The sequence below is a fragment of the Phymastichus coffea genome, unplaced genomic scaffold (assembly GCF_024137745.1).
Source record: "Phymastichus coffea isolate CEN01 unplaced genomic scaffold, Cenicafe_Pcof_1.1 PCOF00020, whole genome shotgun sequence".
NCBI classification, from domain to species: Eukaryota; Metazoa; Arthropoda; class Insecta; order Hymenoptera; family Eulophidae; genus Phymastichus; species Phymastichus coffea.
The window spans coordinates 2,250,084-2,263,965 of NW_026706831.1; positions in this window are offsets into that span (position 1 = coordinate 2,250,084).

Genomic DNA, 13,882 nt, shown 5'->3' on the forward strand with positions numbered 1-13,882 from the left:
TTCTTTGCCAACATTAAGGCCGCTTTTGACAAGATAAAGAGGAAGAAAATATTATGAAATTAATATGAAAGATTATGGGTAATTATGAAAGAGAAAGGGATAAATGGGAAAATCAGGAAAAGAATAGATGAAATATATAAGAAAACAGGGAGTAAGGTTAAACTTGGAGGAAAAATAATTAGGGAGTGTGAGACTTACAAAAGCGTAAGGCAAGGGTATCTTTTGAGTACCACGCTATTTAATCTTGCCTTCGCCGACCTGGGAGTTAAGATCAAACAAGTACAAGAAGTAGGGGTACTGATAAGAAGGAAGAAAATATGGACATTAGGATATACAGATGATATAGTGATGATGGTAAAGACTACGAGTGGAATGTAAGCGATGGTGACAAAATTAACAAGATACCTGGAAGAAAGGAGATTAGAGCTAAACGTATGAAAATCAACGATGATGAAATGTAGGAGAGGAGGAGGAAGGGGGAAGGAAGAAGAATTCGAAAGGGAAGGTGAGAAGATAGAGATGGTTAAAGAGTACAACTACTTGGAATATGTGATAAGCATAAATAACGAAAATAAAGAGCAGATAAAGAGGGTAGAAGGGAAAATAAATATGGGTCTCGGAAGACTATGGGGGCTAGGGGAAAAGCTATTTAGAGAAAATTGGAAGTTAATAATGAACCTGTTCGACGTAATGGCGAAAAACGTGATTATGTATGGAGTAGATATCTGGGGATGGAAGAGATATGAAGAAATAGAGAGACTACAACTAAAATACATAAATTGGGTATTGGAATTAGATAGAAACACGCCAAGTTACTTAATACGATGGGAAAGAGGTAGACAAGAAATGAAAGAAACAGCATTAGAAAGAGCAATGAGGTATGAAAACAAAATAAGAGAAGAAAGAGATGGCTCAATAGAAAAAGAAGCATGGAGAGAACTAAAAAAAAGGGAAAGAAATGAAAAAGATAAAAAGGGTAAGAAGAAGGAGAGAGAGGAAAGGCTAGAAAAAAGTAAAATATATAGAGAGAGGGAAGACGGAGACGAAATGAGAGAAGAGTTTTGGGAAGAAATAAGAGAAGAGCTAAAGAAAAAAGAAGAAAAAGAACTAGAGGAAAGGAAATTCAAGGAGAGGGAAGAATAAAAGGCCTACAAATAAGGGAAAGGTTTAGGTCAGGTAATGAAACGAGAGGAAGCAGTTATTCGGAAAAAGAGGAAAATAAGTGATGCAGAATGTGTATGAAAGAGGAAGAAAATTGGAAGCATATAGTAGAAAATATGAAAAAAGTAAAAAGGAAGGGGAAGAATGGGAAAAAATAATAATAGGAGGCAAAGAAAAGATAGCGTGGATGATGGAGCAAAAATGGAAAAGAAGAAGTATCGAAGAAGAGAAAGAAAAAGGAAAGCAAGAAGACAAATTATAATATACTAAGAAAAAAAAGTTACACTGAGGAAATGAAAGGCAGAGGGAGCAATAGGAAATGAGAAAAACGTGTCAAAGCCCTAATAAGAAGAAAGACAGGTGAAATGATTAGCAAGAAAGAGAGCAAAAGCAAAAGAAAGGCAAAGGTGAAAAGGCAAAAGAAAGTAGCAAAGGAAGTAGTCGAAAAGAAAATAAGCAAGAAAGAGAAAAACAGAAGAGCGGAAAAGGCAGATCTTGGAGACAGAGAGGAAGAGAAGGTTAAGCAAGAGAAAAACGGGAAGAAAAGCTGAACAGACAGGCGTTGAAGACAAAGACACAAGATTTGCAGACACACCTACATACGTACACATATACACAAAACACACACACGTACGCACATACACACACAAAACACGTACATTAGCAACTACACAAACTGGACACGAGACCCAAATAGTGAAGCAGGAAATGTAAACCAAATGTAACATAAGTTGTAAATAAATGTATATACGAGGTCTATCCGGAAAGTATCGGGCCTACGTTTATATCTTCGCGCCATAGTGTTCGAGCGACCTCTACCGGACAGAAACGTCAACAGTAAAGCTTCACGAATCTATTGGTTACTTACTGACACCTGCCGGACGTATAGTTCATGCCCAGCATGTCTTTGTTTACAGTGCCTTTTTCACGTTCGTCGGATTTTGATATTATCAAAAATGATTGAAAAACAAGATGAACGAATTTGCATCAAATTTTGTTTTCAACTCGGAAAAACGAGTTCGGAAACTATTGAAACGATGCAAAAGGCCTTCGCAAGCGAGTGTATGAGCAAAACACGAATAAGAGAGTGGTATAAACGGTTCAAGGATGGTCACACTTCTGTCGATAGTGATTCTTGTTCCGGCCGACCTTCGACGACTAAAACCGCAGATAATATTGAGCGGGTGCGACTTGCAATCGAACAAGATCGTCGTATGACTGTGCGAGAACTTGAAGAAGACCTTGGGATACTAAAAACTATCATTTCAGAAATTTCAACCGAAAATTTAGGAATGAAACGCGTGTGTGTGAAATTCATCCCAAAATTGCTCACAGCAGAGCAGAAGAACATTCGCTTAGAAATCGCTCTGTACAATCTGGAAATGGTCAATAATGATGATAATGTGCTTAGTTATTACAGGTAATGAATCATGGGTTTATGGTTATGATCCTGAAACAAAACAACAATCTTTACAGTGGAAGCATTCTGAATCGCCAAGACCAAAAAATGCACGTCAAAGTCGGAGCAATGTTAAGTCAATGTTGATTGTTTTTTTCGATTGTGAAGGTGTTGTACATCATGAATATGCACCAACAGGTCAGACAATCAATAAAGAATACTACGTTCAAATTTTAAAACTTTTGCGTGATGCAGTAAGAAGAAAACGGCCGCACTTTTGGGAAAGTGGTGACTGGCTTCTCCATCACGATAATGCGCCAGCGCATTCATCCAATCTTGTGCAACAGTTTTTGAGCAAATACAATATTGCATTGCTTTGACAACGTCCATACAGTTCCGACATAGCCCCTTGTGACTTTTGGCTGTTTCCAAAACTAAAAGAACCACTCAAAGGATACCGATTCGATGACAAAATAACGGTTGAAAACAATGCGACGAGTGTACTTAAGGCTATCCCTAAAAGTGAGTTCCAGGACTGTTTTGAAAAGTGGAAACATTGATGGAATAGTGTTATTCAATCAAGTGGGGATTACTTTGAAGGATGCCACCCACCAGATGATAAAGAATAATGCTAGCACGAAAATATAAAGGTAGGCCCGATACTTTCCGGACAGAACTCGTATATATATTAATGAATAAAAATCTATATTAAGATCATAATGAGAATCTTCAAGATATATAAAAAGAGCAGGATTGAGAGTCGCTACTAATAAAATTTCCCATGAGAAAAGCACGTCTGGCATAAGGTGTTCATATAAAATCTGATAGTGGTCGAAATTTGTGTACTTGGCTTTACAATCGCTGCCTTATCCTGCTTTGTCGAACACGGTGGGTCTGAGCGACATTTAAATAAAAGTGAAAGCAGGTTCCAATTTTTTTGCATATTTCGGTAAAAATACTAATAATTAGAAGATCCCAGAAAGAATTAAAAAAAATCCCTGAGCCCTTTTTGAAAAAATCGATTTTTAAAAATTTTTATCAAACAAAAAAAATAAAAAAATAATTTTGGTTGTGGTTGATGGTATTAATAAATAAATCAATATTTTTTCGATATTTCCACAGATGCACATTTAATAATAAAAATTTCAACACCAGCATTTTGAAAATTAATTTTTTTTTATTTATTGACTGTTTTTACTAATTTTTATCTCTCTATTCTCCCATACAAAATCATATTAATGGAGAAACACATTTATATATAAATATCAGTGTTTATTAATAGTATACATACGATAAGGACATAGCAGTATTGTAAACATGTGTGTTTACAGCGCGCACCTGTATCTAAGGAAGTAGTAGCTAGAATAGCGTGCTCAAAAGTTTTCACAACAAAATTCTTATTGTATTTCTTATCACGAGAACACTATTACTGGCAGATTTCATTGTTGATCGGTCAATCAAGCTGGGACAACTGTGAAAACTTTTGAGCACGCTATTCTAGCTACTACTTCCTTAGATACAGGTGAGCGCTGTAAACACACATGTTTACAATACTGCTATGTCCTTATCGTATGTATACTATTAATAAACACTGATATTTATATATAAATGTGTTTCTCCATTAATATGATTTTGTATGGGAGAATAGAGAGATAAAAATTAGTAAAAACAGTCAATAAATAAAAAAAAATTAATTTTCAAAATGCTGGTGTAGAAATTTTTATTATTAAATGTGCATCTGTGGAAATATCGAAAAAATATTGATTTATTTATTAATACCATCAACCACAACCAAAATTATTTTTTTATTTTTTTTGTTTAATAAAAATTTTTAAAAATCGATTTTTTCAAAAAGGGCTCAGGGATTCTTTTTAATTCTTTCTGGGATCTTCTAATTATTAGTATTTTTACCGAAATATGCAAAAAAATTGGAACCTGCTTTCACTTTTATTTAAATGTCGCTCAGACCCACCGTGCCCACTCGCATATGTTGACAGGAGCCTACGATCATCGCGTATATATTTTGAAGCACTATTCCACCGATAAGAAGAGGAACCATAAAAATACAGTCAATCTTTTTTTCCCACCGATTTTCTATTCGTAAAAAACTTTGCAATTCACCAATGAAATCGATTAAAATGAAATTGTTAAGATCCAGAAATTTTTCTTGTTAATAGATAATTATGACTTCCTAAAACCTATAATCGAGTTCTCATTCTGAAAATAATTTTAGTCAGAAAACACTAAGAGAATATCCGTAATGTTTAATGAGTTTTAATCAATTTTGTAAGTTAATATTAAATAGTGATTGTTCTGATGCGCATCTTTTAAAGATATATTATTTATCTAGTTCAACCCTTGCAAGAACAAAATAACTAATAAATAATTTCAATAAAACAACAATAAAACCGTAATGCATTTTATAATAACTCTTAGAAGTTAATGGATTTTTCTAAATGTTTATAATAGTTAATTATTGAATTATTGTAATTTATATTTATTAAATAATCACTATGTATCGTTAAAATTAACTTAGTCTAGTACGATTTTGTGTAAGTAATTATGAACCATAGCGTCACTCTTGCTCTTGAAAGTAGCACTCCAAAAGCCATCTCTGGAGAATAAGGTCCAAGTTAAGAAAGGACCGCCCCTCTCTCTGAAAACTCATGAAAATTTTAATTGTTATCATGTCATAGGCCGGACGAAGGAGATTTCTATTCAACCACCCACTGCTTATAAAAAGCTCTATACGAGGCTGCGGGACCAGTGCTGGAGGAAACACAGAAAGATAGAAAATTTTTGAAGAATCAGTAGTGTAGTTTAGTGCCAGAGAGTACGCAGCCTAAGTAGCAAGTAATCAAATAAAATAAAAAATAAGAGAATTTCATATATGGCTATCTTTTCTTTTCTTCCTTACCTTTCCTTTTCTTTCTCTCTAGTTCCCCTTTCTTTCTAGATATTCGTTAAGCATGAGTCTGAAAAATTTTCCTTAGAGTCCCTTAAGAACACATTAAGTGAGAGTCTGGTGTATTCAATAATAATACTCAGTTATTATTTCCCGGTTCGTAGTTTAACTACACAACAATATTGCTCGTCCCGGCTTATACGTTACACGCAAGCCAAATCAGAGCAACCCTGAGCTTATGCTTACTCCAAGTGTACTTGAGAGTGACCCCCACGTCACACAGAAAAATGCGAAATTTAAAGAAAAATAATCCAAAACTTGTTATCTATTGAAACACTTTCACCAGATGAATTGGCTTACAACATTATGAAACAACCAAGCTATATAGCTAAAATATCTGGAGAAGTAGTCCACGTTATAAAATGTATACCCACAACAGAAACAATTATACATACAAATGATTGCTATGAGGTATTATAATATAATATGAGGTATTATAATTGCTATATATAATACCAGTACAACGTGAAAATGAGACATGGTTTTTGACACCAAGAACACATATTCTAATAAAAATAGGAATGAAAATTGATTGCAACTCAATAACACCTCCTTACTACAAAATCGAAAATGAATCAATAAAGTTCACACAAATACCAATAAAATCCTTACCACAAAATTAGCTGAAACCTAATACAAAATAGGATGGACTTTTGAATCAATTGAAGGCTTAGCAACAAGTGGAGTCTACTCCTAAACCGATTTAGACAAAATACAAGAAGAATTAATGTTCCATATAGAAAAAGTTTCATTACTTAATATACGAGGGTGGTCCGATAAGTACTTAGCCTCACCGCCCGATGGCGCCACTCTCGCAAAAGAAATATTCTATCACGTAGTACGACCTTCTCGATGGTTACTGTCAAGATTTCAGCCGGATCGGAGTTGTAGTTTATTTTTGAGAGCGTGTGAAAGCAAGTATGTCCGTTGATTATTGAAAAATGGAAAAAGCGCAGTATCGGTCGGTGATTCGATTCTTGTTTTTGGAACGGAAATCGCGCAGCGAAATCAAAAAGCGCTTGGATGCTGTGTACGGTGACTGTTCTCCTTCAATGGCGACCGTCAAAAATTGGTTTAACGAGTTTCAACGTTGTCGCACGTCGATTTTTGAAGAGCCACATCCAGGTGCTCCGAATCGGCTACCACGGAGGATAACGTGACAAAAATTCACAATCTCGTATTGGCAGATCGATGATTGAAGGTGCGCGAGATAGCTAAGATCGTAGGCATCTCAAAAGACCGCGTGGGTCATATCCTGCATGAAATTTTGGGCATGAGAAAGCTGTCGGCGCGATGGGTGCCGTGTTTGCTCACTCCGGACAACAAGCGCAACCGTGAGACAACTTCAGAGCAATGTCTGACGCTGTTTAAGCACAGCGCAATCCGAAGGAGTTTCTGCGTCGTTTCGTGACAGTCGACGAAACATGGATCCACTGGTATACACCAGAGACCAAGGAACAGTCAAAACAGTGGACTTTACCGGCGAAAGTGCTCCGAAGAAGGCGAAGACTACCCTATCGGCCGGAAAGATGATGGCCATCGTTTTCTGGGATTCACAAGGTATGATCTACATCGACTACCTGGAGAGGGGAAAAACGGTCACAGGGCTGTACTATGCCGAATTATTGGGCCGATTCGATGTCGAATTGCAGAAAAAAAGGCCCCATTTGGCGAAGAAAAAAAGTGCTCTTTCACCATGACAACGCACCGGTTCACACCTCCGCCGTCGCCATGGCCAAATTTGTCGAATTAGGCTACGAACTGCTGCCCCATCCACTGTATTCTCCAGATTTAGCCCCATGCGACTTCTTTTTCTTTCCAAACTTGAAAAAGTCACTATCCGGGCAGAAATTTGAGTCGAATGAGGAGGTAATCGCTGCCACGGAAGCCTCCTTTTCAGACCTCGAGGAAACGTATTTTTCAGACGGGTTAAAGAAGTTGGAGCATCGCTGGGCCAAGTGTATCGAACTAAAAGTAGACTATGTTGAAAAATAAAACGCCACTTTTCCAAAATTTTCGTTTTTCTTTTGTAGGCTAAGTACTTATCGGACCACCCTCGTATTATGAAACTTCAAACAGATTCTCTCTTTCGGTCCCGCCTGTCAAAATTTGCTGTTTCCATGTTCTCAGCTGACGTTCTGACGAAACTTGTTTATATTTACTCTGGACGGAACTTAAAGACAGTTTCTTTTTCTTACTACTTTCCCAGTATTCAGCAGCTTTTTTTTATATCCATCGTCGAGTACCGTATTTGTTACCGTACAAGTAGGTACCTCGGCATAGTCTACACCATGTATTTCTTTAAATTGATCGTCAATTACTTCTGGGTTAATATCAAAACCATCATCTAGGAAACATAAGTTCTCACTTGTCTCACATTCAATACCTGAATTCGTTTCAATGCTTTTTCTCAATATATCTTCAACATAATCGTGTAGCTGCTTCTCAGCATCGTTTAATATAGGTATGCTTTCTACAACCGCACATATGTGCAATATTTTCAGTATTTTTTGAATGACGTTGTGAATTTCAATTGCCATTCTAACACAATTTTGATATTCAAAAACGTAGATGTAAAGCAAAGTTCTATTACTAATTTACTGTAGTATGCTCATCGAATATACTTATATATACTGTAAGTGAACAAAAGATGTTTTAAAGTTGCACCACACAAACCGATATCAAATCAAGGTGCCCGAGAGTCCTCCACTGTTAGATCTTGGCTTATCACGTACGTCAACAATTGCGATTTTTATCAAGGAAACAACAGTTGTAGTTCCAATCTTGCTATTTGAACCACATGAACCGCATTCGTTGATTGTGGTTTGCACGTAATGCCACAGTTTAATTTTGTTTTGCCACGCACATACACTGCCCGTCAATCACTTTTGCCATGCTTACCTCAAAATTAGGCAAATTTGAAAGTTTCGTATCTCAGTCGGAAATCATCGTATCACAAAAAACAGCAGGGCATTTTAAAGGTAATTGCAAAAGCTTCCATTTAAGATGTGCAGAGACTTAAAAATGAAAATATATGTTTTTTACAGTAAAAAAACTGATTAAAAAAATTTCAATTTTTTTAACCTCGACTTAAATCAATGCTAATTTAGAACCAGGCGGTGGACGGTAAATCGACCAGAGGGGTTCGGAGGGTAATGTCTTTCCCTTTAAAATTAGCTCCCGCGGGGTTCTATCCGATGTTTTTTAACCGAGTTACGGCGTTTTTTGTAAAAAAATAACCTTTTTTTTCAATCCTCAATTACTTCGACTTGCGTACGTTTTGGAAAAAAATGCCAAGGAGAAAAAAGTTTGATTTTGTGCCCAAGAATACGAAAATTAAGTCAAAATAAAGAAATAGGGAAAAAAATTTTTTTCGGTGTTTTAGCGCATTAAAAAAATAAAGGAATTTAACTTTTTTTTAGGCTTAGTTTTAGTTTTTTTGTGATTTACTACGTTCCTAGACATTTTAAAACGAAGCGTAAAAAAAAAGTTAAATTCCTTTATTTTTTTAATGCGCTAAAATTTTTTTCTTTATTTCTTTATTTTGACTTTATTTTCGTATTCTTGGATACAAAATGAAACTTTTTTCTCTTTGGCATTTTTTTCCAAAATGTACGCAAGTCGAAGTAATTGAGGATTGAAAAAAAAGGTTATTTTTTTACAAAAAACGCCGTAACTCGGTTAGAAAACATCGGATGGAACCCCGCGGGGGCTAATTTTAAAGGGAAAGACATTACCCTCCGAACCCCTCTAGTCGATTTGCCGTCCACCGCCTGGTTCTAAATTGGCATTGATTTAAGTCGAGGTTAAAAAAATTAAAATTTTTTTAATCAGTTTTTTTACTGTAAAAAACACATATTTTGATTTTTAAGTATCTGCACGTCTTAAATGGAAGCTTTTGCAATTACCTTTAAAATGCCCTGCTGTTTTTTGTGATACGATGATTTCCGACCGAGATACAAAACTTTCAAGTTTGCCTAATTTTGAAGTAAGCATGGCAAAAGTGATTGACGGGCAGTGTACTCGAGTGTGTTTAAGGTGGAAAATAAGAGTAGCATTATCTCATGTCAGTATTTTTATATTGACTAAACCGCCTCACGAAATACGTACGTATACCTATTAGTATGGTAAGATCATTTTGTCTTATGAATTTTTTCGTAATAACATAATAATCGAATTTTCGTAATGGGATAGTAGTAATATTTGTTAAATATAATGATTTAAAAATGAAATTCCCCGTAGCTATTTCGAACTTCAAAAATTTGCATGATTTGGTAGTTGCATTTGCAATTTCCTACCTATACATAAATATACGTAGTTAATTAAACGTTATCTTCTACACAAAATGTGCATATGTCCTTTTATTTGAAGATACTATAAATATTTCGAAATCGATGATTATGAATGACAGGGAGCTGGATTCCGGATTTCAGAGAATTGGAATGCAGGGGTTTGGGGTTACAGCGTGGCAGGGTAACCAGCTCGAGGGTTGATGAAATTGGGGTGTAGGAGTTATGGGATACAGCGTGGCAGGGTAACCAGCTCGAGGATTAATGAAATTCGGGTGTAGGAGTACGGGGTTCGAGCGTGGCAGGGTAAGTAGCTCGAGGGTGAAGGAAATTGGGTTCGGGGTGGTAGAGGATCAGGGTAACAAATGAATGCTCTGTTCACTCTCCAATGAAGGGGTAGCAGCCCCTGGTGACGAATACTGTATACTTTTGTGTTAGATTTTAAACGGAATTTCATAAACTTCATTTCGTCTGAAAAAATTTTGCAAGAAAATATTTGAAAACATAGCTTTTCTTTCATGCGACTTAGGGGGTTGCAACCCCTGTAGACGAAATCCATATATTTAGCTAAAAATTTTTAAAAGAATATTTTAAAGTTTGTTTCGTCGAAAACTGTGCATAAAATACGAAAATTTCGCTATAAAATGGGGTTGAGGGGTAAATTTCGGGGGTAGTTTTCACCCTTTAAATAGTTTATTCAGCAGAATAAAAGTATACACGTGTTTGGCTTTTTTGAGCTTCATAGAACATGAAATAACCAGCATAATCTGCGATTAACAAATGCTTATATTGTATTAATAACATTAAGGCGTAGCTCACCCTTGAAATAATAGATAATAGGAAAACCCCGAAACACGTCAATTTTGTTTTATCATTTTCTACTAGAATATCATATTTAAAATTTTTTTAACATAATTGCTTGATTTTGTAAGGTAAAAATACACTTAAAAATACAGTTTTTCCTCTATACAACGTAGGGGTTGCAACCCCCGGGGACCAAATTGAAGTGTGCCTGTTACTTTTTTTATAAGTATCTTGTTTTTTTATTTCATAAAAAAATATTCATTACAACTAAAGATATTGCTATAGAACTGCTTTTGGGGCTTTTTTTGGAGGTGGGTTTCATCCCTTAAATAGATTTTCCGCCGATAAAAAAAAATACGGGTCTTTTATTTTTTTACGAACTATAACATATTTTAATTGCTGAAAAATCGGAGGCGGAGGGTTGGGGTGGTTCCCTTGTAAGTAAAAATCAAAACTAAATCACTTACAAAAATTGAAAGTTAATGAACTCGAATATCGCTGAGTCACACGTTCCAAAGAGCTTGAATATAAGAAATTTTTCGATTATCTCTAATTAACAACATTAATTATGATATCTTAGGCCCCGAGGTGTTATGTCACATAACGTATTTTTGCAAAGATTTTGAAATTCTTTCTCACAATTTGTTTAATTTAGTAAACTAAAGGAATATGTGGAAGGTAGATAATCAAAGATTAAAACCAAATATACTTTTTTGATGCAATTGTTAAATCCGGGAGCGCCAGGTGTGTGATATACAAAGAAAATATGAGGGTTTAATTTAACAATAAAATTTAATGCAGAGAAGATATATCCGTACATTCATATATATAGAGTGTCCCATTTTAAAGGAACCACCCCGAAATTTTCGACGATTGGCGTTGTACAAAAAAATTGTTCAGACAAAAGTTGTTTGGGACAATGGTGCAAACTTTCTGTGAAATCCAATTTGACCTTGAGATTTATTTTCAAGGTCATTTGAAGGTCAAAGGCATTTTTTGAAGAGGAACCCATATTTTTGATCCTGGATTCGGAAAGAGCGGAAAATTCTACGTTTAGATAACGTATTATGTGTGGGGTGCGGTTAACCCCCCCCCCCCCCCCCCCCGCCTAAGGTAATGTAGGGGTCAAATTTATGATTTTGTTCATCTATGCACAGCGATGATCGGGCAAGGGTAAGGTTAATTGTAATAACCCAATAACTCGATAACCCCAATAACCCCAATAACCCAATAACCAAGAGATATTTTGAATAAGGACCCCTATTTTTTATCCCGGATTCAAAAAAAGCTGGAAATTATACGTTTAGATAAAGTATTATGTTCGGGGAGCGGTTCACCCCCTCCATCCCACCGGGGCAAGGGTGAGGTTAATAAGGTATTGATTACCCAGCCAGTGAAGGCAAGGTATTGATTACCCAGCCAATGAAGGTAAGGTATCGATTACCCAGCCAATGAAGGCTAGGTATTGATTACCCAGCCAATGAAGGTAAGGTATTGATTATCCAGCCAATGAAGGCTAGGTATTGATTACCCAGCCAATGAAGGTAAGGTATTGATTATCCAGCTAATGAAGGCAAGGTATTGATTACCCAGCCAGTGAAGGCAATGTATCGATTACCCGGCCACTGAAGGCAAGGTGGGAATGCTCAGCCGATCAAGACAAGACGTTGACTACAGATAGAGTTATGGTCAAGATTGTAACACAAACATTTATCTCATAAGATGTTCAAAAATACTCCCATTCAAATTTATGCAGTGTTGAATTCTACGTTCAAAATTTTCAACTGTGGACATCAAAACGTGACGCGGAATAGCTCTGCAAGCTTGTATGATGCGTTGCATCATATCTTGCCGTGTTGTTGGTTGCTGTGCATAAACAACATTTTTCAAATAGCCCCATAAAAAGAAATCTGGACTTGTCAGATCTGGTGATCTTGGACACCATTCAGTAATGTCACTACCAATGCCTATCCATCATCTTCGGTATCGTTGGTTCAAGAAGTGACGAACCATTAGTGAGCGATGACACGGTGCACCATCCTGTTGAAGCCATAATCGTCTTCTGGTTTCCAAGTCCACATCTTCCAATAATTCTGGTAATTCATTCTGCAGGAAATCAAGATATGCTGCGCCGTTGACATTGCCGTCGAAAAAATAAGGTCCTATCAGATAACCATTTATTATACCGCATCAAACTACGAGGCTCCATCTATGCTGATTATCAACATGACGTACACTATGAGAGTTCTGGATAGACCAATAATGACTATTATGGCGATTGAGTTGCCCATTACCATGAAATGTAGCTTCGTCCGAAAACATGACGTATTTGAAAAATTCAGGATCTTCACGAATCCTTGCTTGTGCCCAATTGCAGAATTCGAGTCTGCGGCGGAGATCATCTGGCATCAAAGCTTGAGTCAAAGTTATGTGATACGGATGAAATCTGTACAGCCGCAAAAATCTAGCGGCTGTTGATCTTGGAATTCTAGTACGTCTCTGAATTTCACGCAACGAGATATGATGATCCAAATCAACCATCACCAAAACGACGAGAATTCATGGATCATCGTTGTTCGGCATCATAATGCGACGATGATTTCTGCGTATTCGGGGTCGACGTCTCTCTTTTTGCTCGATGATTCGGATTCTCACGTGGTTCGGGTAGTGAAGCCTCCCTGGGTAATTTTGGCGGTAATACCTTGCCGCAGCACGATATCGGTCTTGACATGCCCCGAGAGACAACATAATATCAACAATTTCGTTTCTCGAATAATCCGGCATATTCCCTCCTTTTAATTCGACTAAGAAAATTACACTTGAACTATCTTGAGAAGGACTGTTCGCGAATCACTATTGTCATAAACAATACTAAAAAAGTGTTATTAAACAATTTAGTTGAAACTTTGTAGGCTTGTCCGGAATTACACTAGAAAAAAGAATGGAAATAACATGTTATCCCACAAAATGGAAAATGACACTTCTCATGAAGGCTTTGAATTCATGAAGTCGACTTTGAAAATCAACCTGAAGTTTAAGCTCAAGGTCACTGTTATTTAACCCTACACTTTTTTGGGGGGGTTTTTTTGAACATCTTATGAGATAAATGTTTGTGTTACAATCTTGACCATAACTCTATCTGTAGTCAACGTCTTGTCTTGATCGGCTGAGCATTCCCACCTTGCCTTCACTAGCTGGGTAATCAATACCTTGCCTTCAGTGGCCGGGTAATCAATACTTTGCCTTCATTGGCTGGATAATTGA